The following is a 16,039-nucleotide window of genomic DNA, read 5'->3' as shown; positions in this document are numbered from 1 at the left end:
GTCATGTGAAAAGTCGTGCAAAAAGGACTAAACTGATTTGCACCAAACTTGATGGAAGGATGTGACATGGGCCGAGGAAGAACGCATTAAAATTTGGGGCAGATCCAAATCATTTACTGTAAAGTTTGTCTAGTGTCTGGTGTATGTTGCTTGGCGGAGGTCTGCCCTTCTAGCTGAGAAAATATATCATATATAACGTTTCAGTTATTCATTTGAGTCATTTAATATTGATAACATGTCAAATTTATATTTAAAATCATAGAAAAATATGACGCACATTCTTGTTATTTATATAAGCAAATGTATGTTGGCTCAAGTAAATAAAAAATGATGAATAAATAATAACTAGCAGAGTAACTAGCAGAGTATAAAAGTCTTTATATACTTTATTTAATCAGGAAGTCATATTGAGATCAGAACAGAGAAGAAATATTAATATCAGAAATACAAACAAGTGGACATGTGTTCATATAAACAGGGATCAGAGTGTACATTTAAATGCTTTTAAATATACATTAAGCATGAAGCTATTCATGTGTCCATCAGTACACGCAGAGGGAGCGCACACATACATTGATACATTCTGTCTGTAATTAGACCAAATCTAAAGTGTGGTTAATTAGTGTAGATGATCTTCCAAGTACAAACTAGCAACTCAGGCTGTTTATTGTATTTCCCTCCTGAGATTTGAATCCCTCACTGTCGGCCTGGGGCTGTTTCTCCACCCTCAGCAGCTCTGCCCTTGAGAAATGCCTCTATAACTAAACATATGATCCTCCACAGACCCTGCAGGTTGTAATTCTGGTGGTGATTTGCTGAAAAGAAATCTACTGTAGGTGCTTCTGTTTCTTTTTTTCCTCCCTCCCTTTCTTCCTTCAGCCTTAATCATTCCACAGTGTGAAATAATTTATGGATTACAGGAGGAACATGTAGACCCACTACATCCACTCGGCTCATGTTCATCCTTTCTAAATCCCTCAACTAAATCATGCCGCTTCCTCTCAGCCTTTGTTTGTTTAATTCTGTCTGTGACATCCATCCCACACACAGCACAACATCAGACTGATCAATCAACAGGCTGCTTCATACTGGCTGTCATTGTCAGCGCCATCCCAGAGTCAAGGAACACACTGACAACCTCTGTTTGCATCCTTTCTCCGCTTTCTCTGGGCCTTGAACGGCCCATATAGTCCTCTCTTTGTCCTCCCCACCCGTATTGATGGAATCTGAAAGTAAGCAGATTTGCAACGGATATTAACAGTAGGCTTGAGGAACAATGGCACAAGGTTGAGAACAAATGTGCCCTTTATGTCCAGTGGGGGCCTTGTTCCAAGAATGGAGGGGAGGAGAGGATAGGGAAATGTATGAGGAGGGGTGTATTCTCACACTGCAGATGGAAATGTCTTCTCTCTCTCTCACACACACACACACACACACAAATCTAAGTCAGACACCACCATGAGCTCATGTTCGACTGAGGCCTAGCATCCTGACAGAGCTTAAAGGAGAGCGTCATACACACAAACACATATCAAACGAGCAGCTGGGAGGTCGGCACCGTACATCTATATCTCCAGCTCACTGCCAATAAGGAAGGTTTTTACTCCGCCCTTAATGGCTCCATCCTTCCATCGCTTTGACAGCATCATGGGGAGTGTTATTGGTCGAAGCTGCAGGGAGCCTCCCCAGACACACAGCCCCGGTCTCTAGCCTGCAGTAATGCAACATCTCCGCGGGGTCAAAGGAAAGTTTGCGCTGACGTGTATTTACGTCTTTCTTCTGTACGTTGTTAACCACGCCGTGTGATGCACTCATTTATGTCCCTCGTGGAGAAATTCCTCTTGAAGTTTGTGAGCATCTTCTCCGTCTCTGATGTGGAAACAACAGCATCTTGGTTCATTTTGTGGCCTGACGACACAAACAGAATATTGTTTCTTTGGTTTTTATCAGCAGATAGATTCTATACTTTATATCATGAATCTGATCGTTGAGTCCAGCTTCATTTAAAAAGTACCAATATCTTTATGGAAACACAAAGTCAGTACCATTTCCAACTGGACGTTTACTCTCTGAGGTCACTGGATGTTTCTATAAATATCTTTGTGAGCGTTCAGCGTAGAAATATGGTTTAAACGTTGTTAGAATCTGTAGATTCTCCACCTTCCCTTGCATATTTTTGCGAGATCATACATAACTCATTACCTCTAAAATTTGGTTAAAGTAGAGTGACAGACTCAATGATATTACAAAATTTAATTTTAGGCTTTTATTATCCATTTATCTACTATTTTACTCCGTGGACTTTGGTAAACTCATTTCAAGCACCAAAACAAATTCATCCACATCAGTAAAGGTCTGTTTTCACAAGATATCTGATGAATTTCAAAAACTAGGCTTCAAGTTTTCAGCATTTGGGCCAAATGATCTCTTTGCACACTGAGACGCCTCGTTATAGAAAGAGCTGAGATTGTTCTGGAAATTGTGATATAAAACACTTGGGGATTATGTGATATGCAAACACCCTTTAAAAGGTGCATTTAAGAAATAGTGTAGAAATCGAGAAAATTTCCTAAAACCTCAGAGGGTTTTAATGTTTTTTAAATTTTATTCTTTTGGAAGATTTAAAAATATTTAAGTCACTATGTGTAGAATTCAAAAAACGTCTTTATTTGGTGACTCCAAGTGGTGGCATCAAGAAACAGCCTAGACTGCAAGAGAAAGCATCGAGAGATTACAATTACAAACATATACCACAAACCACACACACATAATCATTGTCAAGTATAACTTTGTCACATTAACAAAAAGATTCGTTTTGAAATGTTTTCTGCTGTTGTTGCCCGGAGAGCTGCAACTCTAATGTTTTCTATTGGGCAGAAAGACCAGGATGTTCATCCAGTAAAAGCCCCGCAGCCGCAGCGAAAACCACCCAGACACAATTATTATGTTGCACTGAAGTTGAAGTACCTGTTATAAAGGTCAACAATGAAACTGTTGGTGGATGTCAGCTGGGGGAGAGGAGAGGGTTAAGGTGTTTGTATGCACACACATACAGCGTGGACATCTTTGTTTATTTGCATGCAAACAGTGAACGTAGAGAGGCCGTGGATGACGACGATTATATGCTTTAAAGTATAAACAAATATAAAAGTATAAGGGCAAAAAAACAGACGATGACAGTTGAAAACATTTGAACTTTGAGATCACGTCAGTATAATGTGATATTTATCTTTCATGGCACCTGATGTTAAGATAAAGGTAAAGAAAAGGATAAATAAAGATTAATAGAGATTAAATTAAATTTCACATCTAAAAATAACTTTACTTTCACATGCTTCTTGTTCATCTCCGGGGGGATATCCATGCCGCAATACCCATCAAACTCCAGAAACTTTTAAGTCTTCTAAATCTTTCTAAAGGGCAAAAAGGCAAACTCGCAGATACCCGAGGGGCTGGAGGGAGGAGGAAATCATAATTTCTCTTAGGCTCTCTCTGCCTCTCGCTTCTGTCTGCGAGTCTGACAAGGTCAGAGCAATGATTCCTCAAGCAGACGGGGAGAGTCTGAAGTCAGCCCAAAGCACCACCCCAGCTGTGATGCTGTCAGAGACGTACAATACCAATATCAAACAATGCCAATGGCCTCCGCTACACTAACGCTATAGAGTGAATGAAGGAATAAAAAAAGGGAAAGAGGGAACAGAACATACATCAATCTGCGGTGAAGCTATTACATATACAGATGTCCAAGTACGAGCCTCGTTGATCAGCAGCTCTGTTTTTGTGAAACGGGTGGAAGGAAAAAACACGTGGTTGTGTTTCCAGTTGGTGACTGGATTTACAAGATATACCTGGTGCAACACTTTTCATATTCATATGAAAGGATGAAAATATGATGAATCATGTCAAAAAATACTTCAGGAGAATAAATTCACTGCCCGGCTTCGACATGTGTTCACTATGCTTTTCCACAAAATACTTTAATACCCGAAATTCCCAAATGTTGTCCAGTTGAGGAGCGAACAAAGGTTTTATTTGACTGTTATTTCTAATTTAATTTACCCTATTCCAAGTTCATTTGCCGCAAGATTGAGCCCTAAAACCCAGAAATGAATTAGCATTTTAGCATTTTAGCACTTCCGGTTCCCTCGTCCTGAAGTCTCTGGGCTTTTGGTTGGATGGCTGAAATAAGGTCTGTGTTTAACCTCAAGACATATTCACGTTTTATTCTACAACATAAAATACATCAGTAAAATAACCCCATCCTGATTTCTTTAAACTTTTACGTCTGTTAAAAAAGGACGGTTGCTATCAAGTGTCTAAATGTGAAAACAGAGGTTGTCGGGGACGTTAAACATCATCACAGCGATCTACTCATCAGTCCACCTTCACAGCTTCGCTGGGGAAAGTCTTCTGTAGAAGAGGTCAGAGCTAAATCAAACTACAAGTTTGAAGTTTAGTGGTGGTGACGTTGAGGTCATGTGACCGTGAACATTAGCCTTTTGCTTCAGCTGATTGTATTTCGGCTTCAAACATCATAAAGTGGAGTTTATTAGTGAAGATGATCCTGCTGAACAAAACCTGTCAGGATCAGAAACTGTTGTTTGTCACAGAGTTTATTTTTCTGCAGTAATCCAATGAAAATGCCATTTGGCTTTTTGTGGAGGGAACCAGGCTGATGCTAAATGCTAACCAGCACTATAACCCACAGCTGTTGTTGGAGCACAATAATTCAAACATAACCAAGCACCAGAAGCAGATGATTGACTGACTGATAAAAGACTGAGCTGCTGGCGCCCGTTAACCTCCCCCTCCTCCCAGTCCCCAGGATATCTGGGACCCCCGGTCTGTTCACTGCTGCGCCCCGTTGGTGTTACAGTCCCACAGTATCTTTAGAGGTAGACAGTCATGGCGCACACACAGCTCAGAGCTGGTGGCATTAACTGTAAGTGCTCTGCACCGTATGTGTGGAAACAACCTGAGATTCACTGACCTGTTACTCTAAAAGCGGTTTGTGTCACACTGTATTCATCCATGAGTCGAGCTGCCACTTCACCTGGACCCAGGCCCCTCTCAGTTCTTCTGCAGGGGAGGGGTGATGAGGTCCTGGGCATCGGCTGACACAGCATCTCCCCCCTGTGGCCACATGAGCTTATCTGGGAAAGAAGCAGATATCAGTGGTCTGATCAAAATGTCCTTATATCTGCTTAAAACTAGTGTGTTATAACCCATTTATTACATCTGTATTTACTCTTAGAAACAGGGGCACTTAGAGTGAAGTTTTATCAGATTAGGTATGAAACTGAATTTAGAAATGATAAGAGCCCCGATGGAATCATAATATTCATTATATTCTATTTGTTTAGAAGCATTTGACTGTTTCTGGGGAAATATAGCAACGAGCTTTTGTAAAAAACAAATTCATTGTATAATCTGTAGGACAGTGAAGATGTCACGTAGTTCAACAGTCACATATGAAGTGACTGAGCAATGACATGAGTCAGAGTCAAACAGCTTCATAGTTCTCATTCTTTCTCTCCTGTCAGAGTTTATCCCGACCCATTTTGTAAATGTGTTTTGAAACACGCTCTCTTATTATTATTATTATTATTATCATTATTATTATTAGTTTCTCATCAAGCCACTCCCCTCTGGACCTCCATGGACACACCAGGAGAGCTGTGTAACAAAGCCCAGTCTTGCACCTTACACATTTATATGCACTGAGATTTGGTTAAATAATGTAATTCAATAAAAGATTGATTGAATTAATTAAAGCCTTTTGATAGCCTTAATTAAACCAGCTTAAATCTTGCAAGCTCAGTTTTACAATGAGACATTAGTCTGGAAAACGTCCGCTGAGAACCGAGGCAGCGAGAAGCCGACAGTGTCAGCACAGCTGATGATGATAATGACAGAAAGCAGCGCCATCACATTAAACCTGATCTCGCCTGCAAAGTCATTTTTAGTCCGCGCCCATGGGAACCAGTCGAGTCTGCGAAGGCCTCAGTCTGCTTGAAACACGGCGGTTTGTCAGGTCGTCTAATGGACGATAAGACAAGCGGGGATCGGTCAGGTGTGTGGAGGTGTGAGAGTGGGCAAGTTACATATATATATATATATATATATATATTTATATTAATATGTTTATTATTCATGTAAATAATTTAATAACTTCTTACATGTACACAAGAGAAATGTCCATCGTCTTCTCCATGTGTATATTTCGACCACAAAGACAAAGCAGAGGGATCAGGGAGGAGGGAGTTCACACTAACTCGGGCCTAAGACTAATGTTACCATGGTAACAAGCAATGACACCTGCGCTGACCAGTAGCACAAACAACAAAAAAGCAGGAAATATTGTTTCACTCCTGACTGAATTTCCAAAGTAAAACGTCCTTTTAACTGTTGAATTCTTCCAAAAGACAAACATTTTTCTACTGAGGGTAAACAAAGCTGAGCAGTCCCTCTGTCAGCCATTTCTTTTATTTTGAAAAAAGGCTTAATTTACCCAGAAGTCATTGTACCACAGTCCGGCTTAAGATAGTCAAGCATTAAGACTCAGTCTCTCTGAAGTCTGAGTCTTTGTTTTATCTAAGAGTCAAAGTCTGTGTGGGTGAAACCGGCCCCTGAGAGAGGAGGGATGACATGTTTTGTTATGAATGTTGTACATGCAGAATGAATTCATCCGCTCTCTCCCTCCATACCGTCTCCATGTCAGCTGAGTGGAGAGGAGCACGTGCCCCGGCTGAGCGTCTGTTCAAACCGATGTAATCCTCCTTCCCTCTGATGGTAATTGTCCTTCAGTGGAGCACGATGGCGAAGCGATGCTCTCAGGACTCCGGCGGCTTTGTCAGGCTGAGGACTCTCTGCTTTGATCTTCCCTGCTCCGACTCTCTCTCAAAGCCTTACAGCTCTTCTTGATTCTGCACCGTCCACCTCCAGTCTGTTGACCTTTGACCCCGGCCAATTACAAACTGCCAGAAAGCTCTTGATCACCTCTTGACCTGTGGAGAGTGAGACGAGTGGTTTGTTGTCGTTGAGCAGGTGTCGTGTGTGTGTGTGTGTGTGTGTGTGTGTGTGTGTGTATGTGTGTGTGTGTACTGCACAATTAATTTGAATTTATTTATAAAATATTATTTCCTGTATTATTTTAAAACCACTTTCCTCAGGTGTCTGTTGCTGTTTTTACTTCCTGCCCTAATGTGTTGCACCTGTGTCTCGTTACCGTCGCCCCTTGTGTGTATTTAGGCCCCAGTTCACCTGGTTTTGTTGCCTTCTAGCATCCTGCCTGTTCCTGCTCCTGTGCTGGCTAACTGCTAGCCTCCAGTTTGTCTCCCAGCTGGCTAGCATCAGGCCTGCTAGCTTCTATTCTACATCCCAGTCAGCTAGCTCCAGCCTTGCTAACCCCCCCAACCTGTTTCCAAGCCCGCATCCAAGTTCTCAGTCTGCACCCCGGTCATCCGGCCTCCAATTTGCATCATAATTGCCTGTCATCCAGTCAGCTAGGCTTCGGCCTGCTAGCCTCCAGCATGCTAGCCAATTAAAGTATCCTCACTGTACCTACCTGTCTTGGCGTGTGTCTGCGATTAGATCCAGAAATTATTGAACTGAAAAAAAAAAAAAGAATAGAAATAAGTGTAAGTGAAAACAGAAGTAAACAATCTACAATTTCAGGTTTAAGATTAAAATTAGTGTATCAAAACAGTGCAGTCATTTAAAATACATTGACTACGACTTCACCACTCCTGCTACATATATCAGGGATCTCGGTGTCTGTTGTTCACTCAGACAATTACAAATAATAATAATATTTCAACAAATATCAGATGGATTGCAAGGAAATTTTTGTACATTCATGGTCCCCAGACACAATTACAATGCTAAAATTCAGATGTTAAAGTTCTAAATGTTAATATTTCAGTTGTAGTTAATTTGTTGAAGGCTTTTAATTTGAAGCAACAGCAGAGGAAATGCATGCTGTTGCTAATTGGCTTTAAAAACAAAGACCTGATGGTGCCAGATTAAAACATTAATGGATTTATTACAATTCGCTCTGAGTGGCCATGAATTTCTGCACAAAGTTTTACAGCATATTTCACTAAAAGCCAAAAAATATCAACCTGTCGGTGGCTCTAGAGGAAAAGTCATAGTGTCAGAAGGATTCATCCTCTGGGGACCGTGAATGTCTTTACAAACTCTTTACTGGTCCTTTAAGATTACTTGACCTCTCTTGTTTGGCAGGCAACGACTAGTCACCTCTTATTATACATTCTAACAAAAGGAATAATTCAAGGTTGCCCTTCAGATACAAAATAGAGATACACACACACACTCGTATATATATATACATATATATATATATATACTTCCCACTTTATTCAGCTGGATCATGTGGACATACAGTATGTTTAAACTGTTTTAGGAGCAAAATCTGTTGTTAAATGTTCTGATATGCTTCAGAAACTCCTACATAAACCATCTGAGAGTCGAGATTTTTCAGTCAGGCTAAAAAGTAAATAAGTCAAGTATATGTTTTGCAAACTGTCAAAACTCCTTTAGACACAAATGGAGCCAAAATATTCACTAAACATAAAAGCAAAGACTCTCTCTATATAAGACAGTCATGTATACATGTGCTGTATGTATGAATGAGATCCATACATGTGACTCCAGACTTATTGACTCCTGTCAGAGTGAACATGTCACACCACCAGCTTCTGTTTAATGCTGAGGGTTTCAGCTCTTCTCCTTTAAACATCTGCTGATGTAACACAACCCTCTGCAGCTCGGTTCGATGCAAAACCCTCCTGTGTGACACTGAAACTACATTTCACATGTTCTTTTCTGTGCATTTTCTTTCTCGTGCAAGTTCTGTTAAGAATTTAGAATAAGATCTGAAAGCTGCTCTTCTGATGTCGAAGCTGCAGAGAGCAGTGAAATGACACAGACTGAATGAAATGCAGCTTTAATTAAACGTCATCTGATACGACCGAGTCGCCGTAGAGCCACTCCTGCCCCCTTGTGGCCGTCTCTTATACAAACATGACTGTGTTGACTCTCACTCTCTGAGTTCTGTGAATATTGACTGTCCGTATTGTCCACAGTGGATCCTCGTTCCTCGGCAACCTGAGGCCGATGTGAGGGGCCCCGAAGAGCCGGACACAGCCCGGTCTCAGCTTCAGCTTCACAGATGACTCCAATGTTGACTCAACTGGGATGGAAAGGAGGAAACTGTTAATGAGTTACTTCATTTTAGTCAATACTGTGCTCTGTGTGGGTGCTTCACTCACAGGTTAGGACTGTTTATCTATGGCCCCTGACCTCCACTCCCCAACCCAGATTCACTCCCACTCATCATCATCAATCAACAGCCAGTCACACAGTCAGTCTGTAAACTGTCAGTCTGATAAGTGCTGCTTTCAACACGACGCTCTGATATTTTCAAATTAAAGTTTACAAGTTTACTTTTTGCTTTAGGATGAGTGACAGAAACCAAAGTCCTAACGACTGGTTTATTTTAATGGCACATTTACTTAAGTACAGTTCCAAGGTACTTACTCGTAGCTCCATTTGATGGGGGGGCCACGGCTCAGGTGGTGGAGCAGGTTGGCTGCAGATCCCTGGGTTGGTAGTTTGGTCCCCCGGCTCCCCCAAATCCCAGGTTCTGATGTTCACTGGACCCGCTGTCATGTTCATGAAACCAGTTTGCCATTCGCCATTAGAGGATGGTGAACTGTGACTCTGAAGGGATGAACATGGTCAGCAACAAAACTCAATTCAAACCAGGTCAAGTTCAAGTCTTAAAGTGTGTCTGTGCGACACCTTTCCTTCCCGCTTCTGTCAGAGTGATTCAAAACATACTGTATCTTGAATGCCTCACACTTTTATGACATCATTTTGTTTAGTTTGTGTGTTTCAAATCAAAAGGCTGAAGTCCAGGTGAAGTCCAGGTGAAGTCACGAGTCATCGATGTTAAACACAAAGTGCAGGTGCAAGTCTTTTTTGAAGTTGAGTCACCAGTTTTGTGACTTGAGTCTAACTGGAGTCCAGGTCTTGACTTCAGTCCACGTCTCGTCATGTGATCTGCTGTATCATGGAGGTGCTGTACCAGGTGTTTGTTGTCTCTATACTGGGGGGCTGAACGTTTAGGAATCTCAGCTTCTGCTGCATTATCTTTAACCATCTTCATCAACTTCAATACTAAACCCCTTGAGAACCGTTTAAAAGATGGTGCCAAGAAAAAGAACGTGCATATAAATATCCATGTTGTGAAATGGTCTTATTTTCTAAAGTAATTCTCTTCATGAATTTTGAGGCTGATGATGTCTATAAACAGAAACCAGTGACTTCATTTCCGAAGGTCATAGACTGTGAACAGTTCATCAGTTCACAATCAACCCTCCTGAACTTTGTGTGATGAGTAAGACGATCATCCGTCCCAAGTGATAGTCCCATCCGATGTGAGTGTTTTGGACAGTCATGCACTGGTTTACCGGACTCGTCCTTTCAGTGACGGGCGTGTGCACAGACAGGTCTTTGTTCTCAAACAGAGAACAAACTGGAAAGTTGGTTTTGACAGCCAGAAACGAACCCAGCCGTCACTGAGTCATGTTTTCAGCCACGTTACACACTACAGCTCAAAGACGCTGCAGAGCTCTGTAAAGCTGAGGGGAACTGCAGAGTCAGGAAATAATTCTCTGTGGCTTCATCGCTTTTCACAGCTGACTGTGTCAAGTTGTTTTGGTTTAACAGCCCGCAACTTTTCTTTTTTCTTTTTAACCCATCAACCTGGTTTCAATCAGCAGTGAAAGAGCAGACACAGTGAACACAGTGGAGCATTTAGCAGCTAAAGAGACAGATATTTATCTTCAGAGCTGGTGGAGACCAAAACAGAGCTACAGGGAACTACTAGGATTCATCAGGTGGACACATACATCTTCAAATGAATGCTAATGTTGCTGCATGAGTCCTGGATGTCTGGCCAATGATTTCTTGTGATTGGTCTAAAAATGTCCAATGAGTTGTTATTATTGTATTGAAAAAATAAATCTTGTTCAAGTAATATTGGGTAGAAAATGGAGGTAAGACGTGTTATTTCTGATAAAAACAAGGTTGGCTTACAAAGTTTAGAAAATTTATTTAAAAATCCTTTGCAAAATACTGTACATCCCTGTAACAATGTGACTCATATGATTGGAAGATTTACTGACTGATTAAAAGAAAGAAAGAAAGAAGCATTTTTCATACATTTATTTTAAAATTGTGAATTTTTCCTGGAGTTTTGCAAAGATTTGAATATACATAACATTAATATAATATTTAGAAAAGAGTCTAGAGTATAAAACTAAGAAATAGACAGTGGTCTTTACTATTATTACAATTTGTACCTCTCAAAATATATCAGTGTAATTTTAAGGCTCTACATTAACATCTTATTGTTTTTTTATTTTTGTTTTTTTGAAAAAAAAAGATTATCTTCTTATTTTGTTGGTTTGTTAAATAGAGCTTTAAAAACATTTAAAAATCTTATAATCTTATTATTATATTCAAAATTAAATTAAAATGAATATTAAGTTTTTAATTCACCATTTAAAGACAAAATGAGGAAATAGCATCAGGCTATTAATTAGAAACATTCATTATCGTGTTAATCTTTTATTTAAATTCTAATGAATGCGTTTATTTATTCTTTGAGAAGTCAATTTATTAATCAATTATTATTAAACACTGTAAAACAACATACTTATTCTGACAGCGGCCGTCGGCCTCCATACAAAAGGATCGTTCAGGGTCACTTTTCGGGCACCACTCATGGTTTCCCAGGGTTCATAAAACTGTTGAATCATCATGCATGACTGAACACGCCATCTGTATACTTCTTCATTCTTTCATCACACACAATGCTTCATCTTTCCTCGACATTCCTCAATAACAAAACAGAAATGTTTGTTTTATTTCTGCATATTTTACGGGCTTTAAAAACCTCCTTCTTCCGCTGCATAAAAGACGAGTACGACGGAGTTTAATTTTCCGCAAGTTTATTTCAGTATAAGTGGTTTTTAAAACACCTCACACTGTTTCTCCAAACATCTCATTTTTCTTGCAACCTCTGAGATAAGCAAGCAAGACATTAACATCTTCAAACATGGCCAAGTCCAACATGATTAAACTCTGTGCCAAATGACATTTTGAAGCAAACTATTTGACAAGAGTCGACATTAAGACAAGTGGGGAGCAAACGATCACATAATAACCAATAATTATACTTTGTACATGAGTAAAACCTGACTAAAAACAGACTAAGTGGGCAGCTTACAGCAGCCGACGCAGGAAGGAGCAGTGATCTGACAAAGTTAACCAAATGCCCTAACAAGAAAATCCTCCTCAGCCTTATGTATGGGTAAAGTGTGTGTGTGTGTGTATATATGTGTGTGTGTGTGTGTGTATGCATGCATGTGCACTTGTGTTCTATCATACAAACAGTACCATTACATAGAAACCAAATGTGTTCTAATAAGGCATTATGTGGCACAACACAAAATCAGAAACTCCACAGAGCAAAAAACAGCATCAATGCCAGAAAAATCTGTTTTTAAGGCCAAGAAACAGAATAAAGTCATGAACAGAGCCGCGTGAAATCAAGCTAAAGTCTTGAGGAAACCTTTAAATGTTAGTACAGACACCGTTAAATGATATGGGGATGATGAAAGCAACATGAAGCAGGAAGTTTCCGGGCTTTTCCTGACAAAGAAAAGGTATGTTGCTCTGGGTTAATAATTTGGGCTTTGAAGGTTGTAACAGCTGAAATTTGCCTGCAGAAGCCCGACTGCAGAGGAACAACATAACGCCTGCGTTGTCCAGTGCAGAACGGGAGCTTCACAAATTCACTGTTGTAGGGGCAAAACCAGAGAGTGTGCATCAACTTCACAGGTGGTGACAGTAGCATAATGATCTGGGACAATACCTTAACAAGTATAAAATACATTCATGAAGACATCTCGACAAACAAAACAAGGTCAATAAGAGCAGAACACCATCAGTTCAAATGGCTCAAGCTGAGAGGCAAAATCACAAATATCAGTTAATGGACTTTAGTGCAGAGTCAGGTGAGGGGGGTGGGATCAGAACAAAGACGATGGTTCCCCAAAATGGTTTCTGTGATATACATTTATAGACACACAACAGTGAAACAGAGATAACATCCTCACAGGGTATTATCTCTGTCCAATCAGCTGGTACTGACCAAAGATTGGTCTCACTGGAAATAAACTAAACTATTTTTTCTAAATTACATGTTTTCTCACATATCTCTATAAGTATCTAGACATATTTTTATTTTTTCAGATTTTCAGATATAAGTCTCTGAGATTTCTAAGCCCCTGGTCTCAGCAGAATTAGCAAATTTCAGATAGAAATTTCTCACTATTTTGTGACATAAACTAAATGATTAAAATCTGTAACTGCATTTTATTGATATAAGGAAATTGTCAGTCCAATTGCTGTACTAACCATTTGTTGATAAAGTTTGTTTAAAAAAAGTGGAGGAAGCTATTACATTGTTATATTGCACTATTCAATTTTATATAACCCTACTCTACCACAGTGTAAAACTCAGCATTTAGTTGTGACACAAATATAAGAGCTAAACAGCTTGCTACTAGCTAGCAGCTAGCTGGGCTACTACTGAGTGCTCTGTTGTGGCTAGCTCCCATGAGCACCAGGTGTTACCATTTAGCTAGTATTTACTGGTTAGCTAACCAGCCACAGTGAGCTACTATGGCTGGTTAGCTACTAAAGGTGCGGCCACATCTGATTTTACTCCTCTTTCGTTTCATACTAACTGTTTCTATCCTTGTTTATGTAACTGCACCATGAAACAATACATATACGTTTCATAAAAGGCTGTTCTGTTGCTAGCGTCGACAGTAGCTAGCATTTTACAATCATGTTATGGTTATTACATTGTTGTGGCTAGCTACCATGAGTACCAGTTGTGACCAGCTAGCTAGCTTGTTACCAGTTAGCTAAACAGTGAGCTACTGCGGCTGGTTAGCTAACCACCTTAAGCTACAGTTACACTTTTTCATTTCATACTGACTGTTTCCATCCTTGTTTTAGTTACTGCACAGCAAAATAATACAAGCAGCGAAGAAAAATCATGCTACCATGTTTCCTAAAAAGCAGTGTGATTTATAGTGCTGTTGTTAGCCCGGTAACCATGCTAGCTCTGGCAGTACCTAGCATGTTATGGTTATTATGATGTTGTGGCTATCTACCATGAGTTCCAGTTGTTACCAGCTAGCTAGCATGTTACCGGTTAGCTACACAGTGAGCTACTGTGGCTGGTTAGCTAACCAACTTAAGGTGCGGTTACCCTCCTTCATATCATGCTGACTGTTTATATAACTGCACAAATAATACAGGAAGCAAAGAAGTGATGCTAGCTCAGACAGTACATGCTAACAACTCTGCCCACACTATTTGCTGTACCACCTGGTTTTTTTTTGTTGTTTTATTTTTTGCCTCACCAAGTGAGCCAATTTTTCTCAAGGTAAATTCCTGCAACCCTGCAAGTGCTCACTAAGTGACTGAGCTTCCAGCGCCACCTACTTTGCAAGAACAAGGAGATTAATTTAGCTGTACCACTTGCTTATTAATTAGCAAAAAAAGCAGCATCAACACAGTGAGATCTGGATGTAGCTCTTGAAATCTCAGAGACAGACGTCTGGAAGCCCGGGTAAATAAAACCAAATGACTAGCTCCCACCAGGGGTATGTGAAAATATACTTATTTTTGCATGAATTAACCCTTTCAATCTTTTTTCTAAACCAGTTAACCTGAACCTGACTCGTCATCACAGCTACTGACAGCGACAATGTGTCTGCCAGTCGTTCCACCCACAGCTGATCCAGTACCTCCTCAAGGGTTTTCTGTACCTATTCAACAGTAGATGGACAGTAGTGCTGCCTAAGCCATGGTGGTGGGTGATGGTGGTGCTGCGCTGGTGTCCGCTCCGACACAGTTCCCTGAGAACCCCAAATACATTTCCTCTACGACTACAGCTATGGCAAAATGCTGGGGACGATAATTTGTGGTCCTGAATGATAAAAAAAAAAAGAAAAAAATTACAAATTTTACAGAATGATATGGTACAGCATTACAAGGAGAGAACATATTAAAAGCCCAATATTTACAAATAGTTACGATCTTGGCAACGCTGTGAGGGATTCATCTCCCCCTCAAAGCCAGGGATATTCTTGTATCGTGGGACGTGTGTTGCCTCTACAAACAGACGTACAACAGTGTGCTGGTGGTGGAAAGTAAAAGTGTATCTACGGGGTGCCAATGGTCAATCAATCCAATCACTGATCTGTTTGGTTGAGCTGAGTGTCACAGACGTTTTCTTTCCTTTTTCTTTTTTTTTTTTTTTTTTTTTTAAATAACGTTTACAAGAGTCAACAGTTCCCAAACTGGTGATCAAAGACACAACAATTCAGATTCAGTAAATGATGAAACATGATCCACAGTTAACTCATCCACCCGTCTCACTTTGGGCGCCAGTGTTACATACGCCGCTGTAGCACACGCTGTACTATCACCGACATATGCAACAGTTACTGCGCCGATATTTTCTATTTGTACATTTTGTATACAGCAAATTTCTAAATATTTATTTTTTGTGTGTTTTTTTTTCCACTGTGTGTAATTTTTTGCATTCTATATTCCAGTCTCTGGATGCTTATTTTGGCTTTAAGCAATGAACCGCTCCTATGGATGGTGAGTTTGCATTACAAATAGGGTCTCTCTTTCCCTGGCACGCTCCACAAACTCAAATCCTTCACAGTTTGTTTCAGTGTCCACCTCTTCCTCACAGTCCTTTTTTGACCCCATACATACATATATATATACATATATATATATATTTAGTATTATAAAAAATAAGTTATTGCGCATCCAAAAAAAAGTGCATTGTATATTTGAAAAATATCTCTTTCTCTCTTTACACTTTTCCATTTTCTTCATGTTTCCTGTGAAT

Source organism: Seriola lalandi, unplaced genomic scaffold, assembly GCF_002814215.2.
Source record: "Seriola lalandi dorsalis isolate HSWRI2012SDOR001 ecotype SW California unplaced genomic scaffold, Sedor1 jcf7180002054875, whole genome shotgun sequence".
Classification (NCBI taxonomy): Eukaryota; Metazoa; Chordata; class Actinopteri; order Carangiformes; family Carangidae; genus Seriola; species Seriola lalandi.
The sequence above is the reverse complement of the archived record's forward strand: the minus strand, read 5'-3'. Positions refer to the sequence as shown.